Source organism: Phalangium opilio, unplaced genomic scaffold (genome assembly GCF_054372755.1).
Source record: "Phalangium opilio isolate 3A_F unplaced genomic scaffold, DU_Popi_V2 ptg001170l_1, whole genome shotgun sequence".
In the NCBI taxonomy this organism is placed as follows: Eukaryota; Metazoa; Arthropoda; class Arachnida; order Opiliones; family Phalangiidae; genus Phalangium; species Phalangium opilio.
This window is the reverse complement of record NW_028324255.1, coordinates 5,051,257-5,061,680: the sequence shown is the minus strand read 5'-3', so window position 1 is coordinate 5,061,680 and position 10,424 is coordinate 5,051,257. Positions and strand designations below refer to the sequence as shown.

The following is a 10,424-nucleotide window of genomic DNA, read 5'->3' as shown; positions in this document are numbered from 1 at the left end:
GAACGCGCTAACCATTGCGCCACGGAAGCCCAAAAGTTAAATGCTCGTTAGGTATTGTGTAAAAACCTTGACTTTTTACGTCACATCTGAGACCTCACAACACCGCTCCCGGATGGGCTCGAACCACCAACCTATTGGTTAACAGCCGAACGCGCTAACCATTGCGCCACGGAAGCCCAAAAATTAAATGGTCGTCAGGTATTGTGGAAAAACTTTGGCTTTCTACGTTACATTTGAGATCACACAACACCGCTCACGGATGGGCTCGAACCACCAACCTATTGGTTAACAGCCGAACGCGCTAACCATTGATCCACGGAAGCTCAGAAATTAAATGGTTGTCAGGTATTGTGGAAAAACTTTGGCTTTGTACGTTACATTTGAGACCCCACAACACCTTTCCCGGATGGGCTCGAACCACCAACCTATTGCTTAACAGCCGAACGCGCTAACCATTGCGCCACGGAAGCCCAAAACCTAAATGCTCGTCAGGTATTGTGCAAAAAACTTGACTTTTTACGTCACATCTGAGACCTCACAACACCGCTCCCGGATGGGCTCGAACCACCAACCTATTGGTTAACAGCCGAACGCGTTAACCATTGCGCCACGGAAGCCCAAAAGTTTTAACTCGTCAGGTATTGTGTAAAAACCTTGACTTCTTACGTCACATCTGAGACCTCACAACACCGCTCCCGGATGGGCTCGAACCACCAACCTATTGGTTAACATCCGAACGCGCTAACCATTGAGCCACGGAAGCCCAAAAATTAAATGGTCGTCAGGTATTGTGGAAAAACTTTGGCTTTCTACGTTACATTTGAGATCACACAACACCGCTCCCGGGTGGGCTCGAACCACCAACCTATTGGTTAACAGCCGAACGCGCTAACCATTGCGCCAAGGAAGCCCAAAATTTAAATGCTCGTCAGGTATTGTGTAAAAACCTTGACTTTTTACGTCACATCTGAGACCTCACAACACCGCTCCCGGATGGGCTCGAACCACCAACCTATTGGTTAACAGCCGAACGCGCTAACCATTGCGCCACGGAAGCCCAAAAGTTAAATACTCGTCAGGTATTGTGTAAAAACCTTGACTTCTTACGTCACATCTGAGACCTCACAACACCGCTCCCGGATGGGCTCGAACCACCAACCTATTGGTTAACAGCCGAACGCGCTAACCATTGCGCCACGGAAGCCCAAAAGTTAAATGCTCGTCAGGTATTGTGTAAAAACCTTGACTTTTTAGGTCACATCTGAGACCTCACAACACCGCTCCCGGATGGGCTCGAACCACCAACCTATTGGTTAACAGCCGAACGCGCTAACCATTGAGCCACGGAAGCTCAGAAATTAAATGGTTGTCAGGTGTTGTGGAAAAACTTTGGCTTTCTACGTTACATTTGAGACCCCACAACACCTTTCCCGGGTGGTCTCGAACCACCAACCTTTCGATTAACAGCTGAACGCGCTAACCATTTTGCCACGGAATCCCAAAAATTAAATGCTCGTCAGGTATTGTGTAAAAACCTTGACTTTTTACGTCACATCTGAGACCTCACAACACCGCTCCCGGATGGGCTCGAACCACCAACCTATTGGTTAACAGCCGAACGCGCTAACCATTGCGCCACGGAAGCCCAAAAGTTAAATACTCGTCAGGTATTGTGTAAAAACCTTGACTTCTTACGTCACATCTGAGACCTCACAACACCGCTCCCGGATGGGCTCGAACCACCAACCTATTGGTTAACAGCCGAACGCGCTAACCATTGCGCCACGGAAGCACAAAAGTTAAATGCTCGTCAGGTATTGTGTAAAAACCTTGACTTTTTACGTCACATCTGAGACCTCACAACACCGCTCCCGGATGGGCTCGAACCACCAACCTATTGGTTAACAGCCGAACGCGCTAACCATTCCGCCACGGAAGCCCAAAACTTAAATGCTCGTTAGGTATTGTGTAAAAACCTTGACTTTTTACGTCACATCTGAGACCTCACAACACCGCTCCCGGATGGGCTCGAACCACCAACCTATTGGTTAACAGCCGAACGCGCTAACCATTGCGCCACGGAAGCCCAAAAGTTAAATGCTCGTCAGGTATTATGTAAAAACCTTGACTTTTTACGTCACATCTGAGACCTCACAACACCGCTCCCGGATGGGCTCGAACCACCAACCTATTGGTTAACAGCCGAACGCGCTAACCATTGCGCCACGGAAGCCCAAAACTTAAATGCTCGTTAGGTATTGTGTAAAAACCTTGACTTTTTACGTCACATCTGAGACCTCACAACACCGCTCCCGGATGGGCTCGAACCACCAACCTATTGGTTAACAGCCGAACGCGCTAACCATTGCGCCACGGAAGCCCAAAAGTTAAATGCTCGTCAGGTATTATGTAAAAACCTTGACTTTTTACGTCACATCTGAGACCTCACAACACCGCTCCCGGATGGGGTCGAACCACCAACCTATTGGTTAACAGCCGAACGCGCTAACTATTGCACCACGGAAGCCCAAAAATTAAATGGTCGTCAGGTATTGTGGAAAAACTTTGGCTTTCTACGTTACATTTGAGATCACACAACACCTTTCCCGGATGGGCTCGAACCACCAACCTATTGCTTAACAGCCGAACGCGCTAACCATTGCGCCACGGAAGCCCAAAACCTAAATGCTCGTCAGGTATTGTGCAAAAAACTTGACTTTTTACGTCACATCTGAGACCTCACAACACCGCTCCCGGATGGGCTCGAACCACCAACCTATTGGTTAACAGCCGAACGCGCTAACCATTGCGCCACGGAAGCCCAAAAGTTTTAACTCGTCAGGTATTGTGTAAAAACCTTGACTTCTTACGTCACATCTGAGACCTCACAACACCGCTCCCGGATGGGCTCGAACCACCAACCTATTGGTTAACATCCGAACGCGCTAACCATTGAGCCACGGAAGCTCAGAAATTAAATGGTTGTCAGGTGTTGTGGAAAAACTTTGGCTTTCTACGTTACATTTGAGACCCCACAACACCTCTCCCGGATGGGCTCGAACCACCAACCTTTCGATTAACAGCTGAACGCGCTAACCATTGCGCCAAGGAATCCCAAAAATTAAATGCTCGTCAGGTATTGTGTAAAAACCTTGACTTTTTACGTCACATCTGAGACCTAACAACACCGCTCCCGGATGGGCTCGAACCACCAACCTATTGGTTAACAGCCGAACGCGCTAACCATTGCGCCACGGAAGCCCAAAAGTTAAATACTCGTCAGGTATTGTGTAAAAACCTTGACTTCTTACGTCACATCTGAGACCTCACAACACCGCTCCCGGATGGGCTCGAACCACCAACCTATTGGTTAACAGCCGAACGCGCTAACCATTGCGCCACGGAAGCCCAAAAGTTAAATGCTCGTCAGGTATTGTGTAAAAACCTTGACTTTTTACGTCACATCTGAGACCTCACAACACCGCTCCCGGATGGGCTCGAACCACCAACCTATTGGTTAACAGCCGAACGCGCTAACCATTGAGCCACGGAAGCTCAGAAATTAAATGGTTGTCAGGTGTTGTGGAAAAACTTTGGCTTTCTACGTTACATTTGAGACCCCACAACACCTTTCCCGGGTGGTCTCGAACCACCAACCTTTCGATTAACAGCTGAACGCGCTAACCATTTTGCCACGGAATCCCAAAAATTAAATGCTCGTCAGGTATTGTGTAAAAACCTTGACTTTTTACGTCACATCTGAGACCTCACAACACCGCTCCCGGATGGGCTCGAACCACCAACCTATTGGTTAACAGCCGAACGCGCTAACCATTGCGCCACGGAAGCCCAAAAGTTAAATACTCGTCAGGTATTGTGTAAAAACCTTGACTTCTTACGTCACATCTGAGACCTCACAACACCGCTCCCGGATGGGCTCGAACCACCAACCTATTGGTTAACAGCCGAACGCGCTAACCATTGCGCCACGGAAGCCCAAAAGTTAAATGCTCGTCAGGTATTGTGTAAAAACCTTGACTTTTTACGTCACATCTGAGACCTCACAACACCGCTCCCGGATGGGCTCGAACCACCAACCTATTGGTTAACAGCCGAACGCGCTAACCATTGAGCCACGGAAGCTCAGAAATTAAATGGTTGTCAGGTGTTGTGGAAAAACTTTGGCTTTCTACGTTACATTTGAGACCCCACAACACCTTTCCCGGGTGGTCTCGAACCACCAACCTTTCGATTAACAGCTGAACGCGCTAACCATTTTGCCACGGAATCCCAAAAATTAAATGCTCGTCAGGTATTGTGTAAAAACCTTGACTTTTTACGTCACATCTGAGACCTCACAACACCGCTCCCGGATGGGCTCGAACCACCAACCTATTGGTTAACAGCCGAACGCGCTAACCATTGCGCCACGGAAGCCCAAAAGTTAAATACTCGTCAGGTATTGTGTAAAAACCTTGACTTCTTACGTCACATCTGAGACCTCACAACACCGCTCCCGGATGGGCTCGAACCACCAACCTAACGTACAAAGCCAAAGTTTTTCCACAATACCTGACAACAATTTAATTTCTGAGCTTCCGTGGCTCAATGGTTAGCGCGTTCGGCTGTTAACCAATAGGTTGGTGGTTCGACCCCATCCGGGAGCGGTGTTGTGAGGTCTCAGATGTGACGTAAAAAGTCAAGGTTTTTACATAATACCTGACGAGCATTTAACTTTTGGGCTTCCGTGTCGCAATGGTTAGCGCGTTCGGCTGTTAACCAATAGGTTGGTGGTTCGAGCCCATCCGGGAGCGGTGTTGTGAGGTCTCAGATGTGACGTAAAAAGTCAAGGTTTTTACACAATACCTAACGAGCATTTAACTTTTGGGCTTCCGTGGCGCAATGGTTAGCGCGTTCGGCTGTTAACCAATAGGTTGGTGGTTCGAGCCCATCCGGGAAAGGTGTTGTGAGGTCTCAGATGTGACGTAAAAAGTCAAGGTTTTTACACAATACCTGACGAGCATTTAACTTTTGGGCTTCCGTGGCGCAATGGTTAGCGCGTTCGGCTGTTAACCAATAGGTTGGTGGTTCGAGCCCATCCGGGAGCGGTGTTGTGAGGTCTCAGATGTGACGTAAGAAGTCAAGGTTTTTACACAATACCTGACGAGTATTTAACTTTTGGGCTTCCGTGGCGCAATGGTTAGCGCGTTCGGCTGTTAATCAATAGGTTGGTGGTTCGAGCCCATCCGGGAGCGGTGTTGTGAGGTCTCAGATGTGACGTAAAAAGTCAAGGTTTTTACACAATACCTGACGAGCATTTAGTTTTTGGGATTCCGTGGCGCAATGGTTAGCGCGTTCAGCTGTTAATCGAAAGGTTAGTGGTTCGAGCCCACGCGGGAGAGGTGTTGTGGGGTCTCAAATGTAACGTAGAAAGCCAAAGTTTTTCCACAACACCTGACAACCATTTAATTTCTGAGCTTCCGTGGCTCAATGGTTAGCGCGTTCGGCTGTTAACCAATAGGTTGGTGGTTCGACCCCATCCGGGAGCGGTGTTGTGAGGTCTCAGATGCGACGTAAAAAGTCAAGGTTTTTACACAATACCTGAAGAGCATTTAACTTTTGGGCTTCCGTGGCGCAATGGTTAGCGCGTTCGGCGGTTAACCAATAGGTTGGTGGTTCGAGCCCATCCGGGAGCGGTGTTGTGAGGTCTCAGATGTGACGTAAAAAGTCAAGGTTATAAAGATGAAGGTTAATTTGTCTCACTTAATTTTTAACTAGCACTCTCGGCAACGGCCATATCACGCTGAGAACACCGGTTCTCGTCCGATCGCCGACGTTAGCAGCGTCGAGCGCAGTCAGTACTTGGGAATACTGCGTGCCGTTGGTTTTTCACTTTTGTTTCCTCTATTAAATTCCACCCGATTTGAAAAAAGCACACATATCTTCTTTTTGTTATTGTTTTATAAAGATGAAAGTTAATTAAATTCAAATTATTAACTAGCACTCTCGGCAACGGCCATATCACGCTGAATACACCGGTGTTCGTCCGAAAACCGAAGTTAAGCAGCGTCGAGCGTAGTCACTACTTGGGAGGGAGACCACTTACGTACACTGCGTGCAGTTGGCTTTTTCACTTTTTTTTCCTCTTTTAAATTCCAATAGATTTGAAAAGAGCAAACTTATTTTCTTTTTGTTATTGTTTTAAAAAGATGATGGTTAATTTGTCTCACTTAATTTAAATTCGAATTATTAACTAGTACTCTCGGCAACGACCATATCACGCTGAAAAAAGCGGTTCTCGTCCGATCACCGAAGTTAAGCAGCGTCGAGCGCAGTCAGTACTTGGGATGGAGACCACTTAGGAACACTGCGAGCCGTTGGCTTTTTCACTTTTTTTTCCTCTTTTAAATTTTAATAGATATGAAAAAAGCAAACATATCTTCTTTTTTGTTATTGTTTTATAAAGATGAAAGTTAATTAAATTCAAATTATTAACTAGCACTCTCGGCAACGGCCATATCACGCTGAATACACCGGTTCTCGTCCGATAACCGAAGTTAAGCAGCGTCGAGCGCAGTCGTACTTGGGAGGGAGACCACTTAGGAACACTGCGTGCCGTTGATTTTTTCACTTTTTTTTCCTCTTATAAATTTTAATAGATATGAAAAAAGCAAACATGTTTTTTTTGTTATTGTTTTAAAATGATGAAGGTTAATTTGTCTCACTTAATTTAAATTCGAATTATTAACAAGCACTCTCGGCAACGGCCATATCACGCTGAAAACACCGGTTTTCGTCCGATCACCGAAGTTAAGCAGCGTCAAGCGCATACAGTACTTGGGAATACTGCGTTCCGTTGGTTTTTCACTTTTGTTTCCTCTTTTAAATTCCACCCGATATGAAAGAAGCAAACATATCTTCTTTTTGTTATTGTTTTATAAAGATGAAAGTTAATTAAATTCAAATTATTAACTAGCACTCTCGGCAACGGCCGTATCACGCTGAATACACCGGTTCTCGTCCGATAACCGAAGTTAAGCAGCGTCGAGCGCAGTCAGTACTTGGGAGCACTGCATGCCGATGGCTTTTTCACTTTTGTTTCCTCTTAAATTCCACCAGATATGAAAAAACAAACATATCTTCTTATTGTTATTTTTTATAAAGATGAAGGTTAATTAAGTTCAAATTATTAACTAGCACTCTCGGCAACGGCCATATCACGCTGAATACACCGGTTCTCGTCCGATAACTGAAGTTAAGCAGCGTCGAGCGCAGTCAGTACTTGGGAGGGCGACAACTTAGGAACACTGCGTGCCGTTAGCTTTTTCACTTTTTTTTTCCTCTTTTAAATTCCAATAGATATGAAAAAAGCAAACATATTTTCTTTTTTTTATTGTTTTAAAAAGATGAAGGTTAATTTGTCTCACTTAATTTAAATTCGAATTATTATCTAGCACTCTCGGCAACGGCCATATCACGCTGAGAACACCGGTTCTCGTCCGATTGCCGAGGTTAGCAGCGTCGAGCGCAGTCAGTACTTGGGAATACTGCGTGCCGTTGGTTTTTCACTTTTGTTTCCTCTTTTAAATTCCACCCGATTTGAAAAAGCACACATATCTTCTTTTTGTTATTGTTTTATAAAGATGAAAGTTAATTAAATTAAAATTATTAACTAGCACTCTCGGCAACGGCCATATCACGCTGAATACACCGGTTCTCGTCCGATAACTGAAGTTAAGCAGCGTCGAGCGCAGTCACTACTTGGGAGGGAGACCACTTAGGAACACTGCGTGCCGTTGGCTTTTTCACTTTCTTTTCCTCTTTTAAATTTTAATAGATATGAAAAAAGCAAACATGTTTTCATTTTGTTATTGTTTTAAAATGATGAAGGTTAATTGGTCTCACTTAATTTATATTCGAATTATTAACTAGCACTCTCGGCAACGACCATATCACGCTGAATACAGCGGTTCTCGTCCGATCACCGAAGTTAAGCAGCGTCGAGGGCAGTCAGTACTTGGGATGGAGACCACTTAGGAACACTGCGTGCCGTTGGCTTTTTCACTTTTTTTTCCTCTTTTAAATTTTAATAGATATGAAAAAAGCAAACATATCTTCTTTTTTGTTATTGTTTTATAAAGATGAAAGTTAATTAAATTCAAATTAGTAACTAGCACTCTCGGCAACGGCCAAATCACGCTGAATACACCCGTTCTCGTCCGATCACCGAAGTTAAGCAGCGTCGAGCGCAGTCAGTACTTGGGAGGGCGACCACTTAGGAACACTGCGTGCCGTTAGCTTTTTCACTTTTTTTTTTCCTCTTTTAAATTCCAATAGATATGAAAAAAGCAAACATATTTTCTTTTTGTTATTGTTTTAAAAAGATGAAGGTTAGTTTGTCTCACTTAATTTAAATTCGAATTATTATCTAGCACTCTCGGCAACGGCCATATCACGCTGAGAACACCGGTTCTCGTCCGATCGCCGACGTTAGCAGCGTCGAGCGCAGTCAGTACTTGGGAATACTGCGTGCCGTTGGCTTTTTCACTTTTGTTTCCTCTTTTAAATTCCACCCGATATGAAAAAAGCAAACATATCTTCTTTTTGTTATTGTTTTATAAAGATGAAGGTTAATTTGTCTCACTTAATTTAAATTCGAATTTTTAACTAGCACTCTCGGCAACGGCCATATCACGCTGAGAACACCGGTTCTCGTCCGATCGCCGACGTTAGCAGCGTCGAGCGCAGTCAGTACTTGGGAATACTGCGTGCCGTTGGTTTTTCACTTTTGTTTCCTCTTTTAAATTCCACCCGATTTGAAAAAGCACAGATATCTTCTTTTTGTTATTGTTTTATAAAGATGAAAGTTAATTAAATTAAAATTATTAACTAGCACTCTCGGCAACGGCCATATCACGCTGAATACACCGGTTCTCGTCCGATAACTGAAGTTAAGCAGCGTCGAGCGCAGTCACTACTTGGGAGGGAGACCACTTAGGAACACTGCGTGCCGTTGGCTTTTTCACTTTTTTTTCCTCTTTTAAATTTTAATAGATATGAAAAAAGCAAACATGTTTTCATTTTGTTATTGTTTTAAAATGATGAAGGTTAATTTGTCTCACTTAATTTAAATTCGAATTATTAACTAGCACTCTCGGCAACGACCATATCACGCTGATTACAGCGGTTCTCGTCCGATCACCGAAGTTAAGCAGCGTCGAGCGCAGTCAGTACTTGGGATGGAGACCACTTAGGAACACTGCGTGACGTTGGCTTTTTCACTTTTTTTTCCTCTTTTAAATTTTAATAGATATGAAAAAAGCAAACATATCTTCTTTTTTGTTATTGTTTTATAAAGATGAAAGTTAATTAAATTCAAATTATTAACTAGCACTCTCGGCAACGGCCATATCACGCTGAATACACCGGTTCTCGTCCGAAAACCGAAGTTAAGCAGCGTCGAGCGCAGTCACTACTTGGGAGGGAGACCACTTAGGTACACTGCGTGCCGTTGGCTTTTTCACTTTTTTTTCCTCTTTTAAATTCCAATAGATTTGAACAATAAATAAAAATGTACCTCGATTTTTAATATCATTTTCAAAATCGACGTAACTCGGCCTAAGAAAAACATTTTGAGTATTTGTTCACTGTTTTCAAATATAACCACTGAAACCATTATTTTTGTAATTTTTGCGTTAATTCAAGCAAATGTAACGATATTCATTCAACAAACTGTTAAAATTCAATTTTAAATAAGAAATCGTTGCCACGGATTTTGTATCTTGAAGAAAAAAAACATGCGATTTTTTCGGTACACTTTTGAATGCATTTTTTCTGGAGAAATGTTTGACCGAATTCAGCTAAATTCCCTATAAAACACTCATTGAAAGTGATTTCATCTCGATTGAACAATAATTAAAAATTTACCTCGATTTTTAATAACATTTTCAAAATCGACGTTTCACGGCCAAAGATGCATACTTTGAGTATTTCTTCACTATTTTCAAATATGTTCACTGAAACCATTATTTTTATACTTTTTGCTTTAATTCAAGCAAATGTAACGATATTCAATCAAAAAACTATTAAAATTAAATTTTTCAATAAGAAATCGTTGTCACGGATTTTGTATCTTGAAGAAGAAAAACCTGCGATTTTATCGGTACTTTTTTGAATGCATTTTTTTCTGGAGAAATATTTGACCGAATTCAGCTTAATTCCCTATAAAACACTCATTGAAAGTGATTTCATCTCGATTGAACAATAATTAAAAATTTACCTCGATTTTTAATAACATTTTCAAAATCGACGTTTCACGGCCAAAGAAGCATACTTTGAGTATTTCTTCACTATTTTCAAATATATTCATTGAAACCATTTTTTTATACTTTTTGCTTTAATTCAAGCAATGTAACGATATTCAT

At 43.1% G+C, this 10,424-nt stretch overlaps 10 pseudogenes; all 10 read left to right on the top strand.

Moving 5' to 3' along the window:
• Positions 1–6,008: 6,008 nt before the first annotated feature.
• LOC149584431 (5S ribosomal RNA) lies at positions 6,009–6,127 on the top strand (annotated as a pseudogene).
• A 137-nt stretch (positions 6,128–6,264) lies between these two features.
• LOC149584430 (5S ribosomal RNA) lies at positions 6,265–6,383 on the top strand (annotated as a pseudogene).
• Positions 6,384–6,506: 123 nt separating this feature from the next.
• LOC149584429 (5S ribosomal RNA) lies at positions 6,507–6,624 on the top strand (annotated as a pseudogene).
• A 580-nt stretch (positions 6,625–7,204) lies between these two features.
• LOC149584428 (5S ribosomal RNA) lies at positions 7,205–7,323 on the top strand (annotated as a pseudogene).
• Positions 7,324–7,683: 360 nt separating this feature from the next.
• On the top strand, positions 7,684–7,802 carry LOC149584427 (5S ribosomal RNA; annotated as a pseudogene).
• A 137-nt stretch (positions 7,803–7,939) lies between these two features.
• LOC149584426 (5S ribosomal RNA) lies at positions 7,940–8,058 on the top strand (annotated as a pseudogene).
• A 123-nt stretch (positions 8,059–8,181) lies between these two features.
• Positions 8,182–8,300, top strand: LOC149584425 (5S ribosomal RNA; annotated as a pseudogene).
• Positions 8,301–8,900: 600 nt separating this feature from the next.
• On the top strand, positions 8,901–9,019 carry LOC149584424 (5S ribosomal RNA; annotated as a pseudogene).
• Positions 9,020–9,156: 137 nt separating this feature from the next.
• Positions 9,157–9,275, top strand: LOC149584423 (5S ribosomal RNA; annotated as a pseudogene).
• Positions 9,276–9,398: 123 nt separating this feature from the next.
• Positions 9,399–9,517, top strand: LOC149584422 (5S ribosomal RNA; annotated as a pseudogene).
• The last annotated feature ends 907 nt before the right edge of the window (positions 9,518–10,424 follow it).